The sequence below is a fragment of the Schistocerca nitens genome, chromosome 1 (genome assembly GCF_023898315.1).
Source record: "Schistocerca nitens isolate TAMUIC-IGC-003100 chromosome 1, iqSchNite1.1, whole genome shotgun sequence".
Taxonomy (NCBI): Eukaryota; Metazoa; Arthropoda; class Insecta; order Orthoptera; family Acrididae; genus Schistocerca; species Schistocerca nitens.
The window spans coordinates 125072080-125074001 of NC_064614.1; the positions used below are offsets into that span (position 1 = coordinate 125072080).

Sequence of the window (1922 nt, forward strand, 5' to 3'; positions counted from 1 at the left end):
TTTATAATGTGATGTTTTGTGTGTTGCGTGATACTGCAACAAAAGTAATAAAAAAGAAGTGTAACTTAATTTCGGAGTGCTGATTACTTTTTTGCATCACCATTGTGCTAACTTTCAAAGGTTTAATCTTCAAAAATGATTTGTGAAACACATCTATAAAACTTTTGAATATCGCAGAATAACACCTAGGCCTCTTTGCATCCGAGCTTTGAATCATCACCACCTAGATTTTGGACGATTGAGCCATGAGTTCACAACGAGACCAGCGTGGGAAACACGAAAAGATGAGTGCCTAATTTATCCATTATTTCATGAAATGACTTTATTAACTGTGCTCTAATGACACCTGCCACATAATATAAGTTCGTTGTTGCCCGAAAATGCAGTATTTAGCAGCGTGAGCAACACTACAATTATAATTAATTTTTGACCTTTGTTGGGGTAGGGTTGTTAGAAGGTCGAAGCACCAGACTGGCGCACAAATTTGCAGTCAGGCTGCTGCCGTACGAAATCATACCACAGATGAAAACTCTAGGTGTAGATCCGGTGTGTCTAGCACGCAGACAGGTTGGTTTGGTTGCAGGCCCTCAAACGGCATCCATCAAACCGACAAACGGCAATCACTGTCACCGAGGCAGAACCAGCTTTCATCAGAAAACAAAACAGACCTCCTCCCCACCCTCCAATGAGCTATCGCTTGACACTGCTGACGTAACAAACGGAGGTGGTGTGGAGTCAGTGGTCCTTGAAACTGTTCTTGTAGTAAACGATTTGTAACAGTTCGCTGTGTCACTGTGGTGTCAACTGCTGATCAGATTGCAGTTGCGGATGCAGTACTATGCACCACAGCCATACACCAAACATGGTGGTCTTTCCTCTTGGTGGCAACGGCATTGCCGCACTGGATACACCGGTTCCCGTCAGATCACCGAAGTTAAGCGCTGTCGGGCGTGGCCGGCACTTGGACGGGTGACCATCCGGGCCGCCATGCGTTGTTGCCATTTTTCTTGGTTCACTCAGCCTCGTGGTACCAATTGAGTAGTTACTCGACCGAATAGTAGCGGCTCCGGTCAAAGAAAACCATTATAACGACCGGGAGAGCGGTGTGCTGACCATACGCCCCTCCTATCCGCATCTTCATTGAGGATGACACGGCGGTGGGATGGTCCCGATGGGCCACTTGTGGCCTGAAGACGGAGTACTTTTCCCTCTCGGTAGTGCCACGTGGCCGTCTGGGTCCCGGTCTCCTTGAGACCGTACACTCTCGTGACCACCGCCGCCAGCATCATGTACAGTGGCTACATTCCTGCCAAGTCTTTCTGCAGTATCACAGAAGGAACATACGAGGTGCGGCTAGAAAAAAACCGGACTGATGCTGGAAAAACATTTATTTACAATTATTTACAATTTCATGTTATCTCCTTCAATGTACTCTCCTCCTCGGTCTCTACACCGCTCCATACGAATTTTCCACTGTTCATAGCAATGCTGCAGATCATTTTCGGTAAATCCATACATTACTTCCGTCGCTTTTTCTTTTACTGCTTCAACAGTCTCAAATCTAGTTCCTTTCAAAGCTGACTTGACTTTGGGGAAAAGAAAACAGTCACAGGGAGCCAAATCAGGTGAATAGGGTGGATGATCTAAGATGGGAATGTTGTGTTTTGCCAAAAACGTCTTCACTGACAACGCACTGTGAGCTGGGGCATTGTCTTGGTGAAGGATCCATGACTTTTTTCTCCACAAATCGTTCCGTTTTCTCCGTACTCGCTCACGTAGGGTAGCCAGGACGCTAATGTAGTAATGCTGATTCACTGTTTGTCCCTCTGGTACCCAATCAATGTGCACAATCCCTTTGATGTCAAAAAAAAACAATCATCATTGCCTTGAATTTCGATTTTGACATTCGTGCTTTTTTTTGT

General features: G+C 45.7%; 1 pseudogene; it reads left to right on the forward strand.

Annotated features, from left to right (window-relative positions):
- The first annotated feature begins 883 nt into the window (after positions 1–883).
- Positions 884–1001, forward strand: LOC126208997 (5S ribosomal RNA; annotated as a pseudogene).
- Positions 1002–1922: the final 921 nt, after the last annotated feature.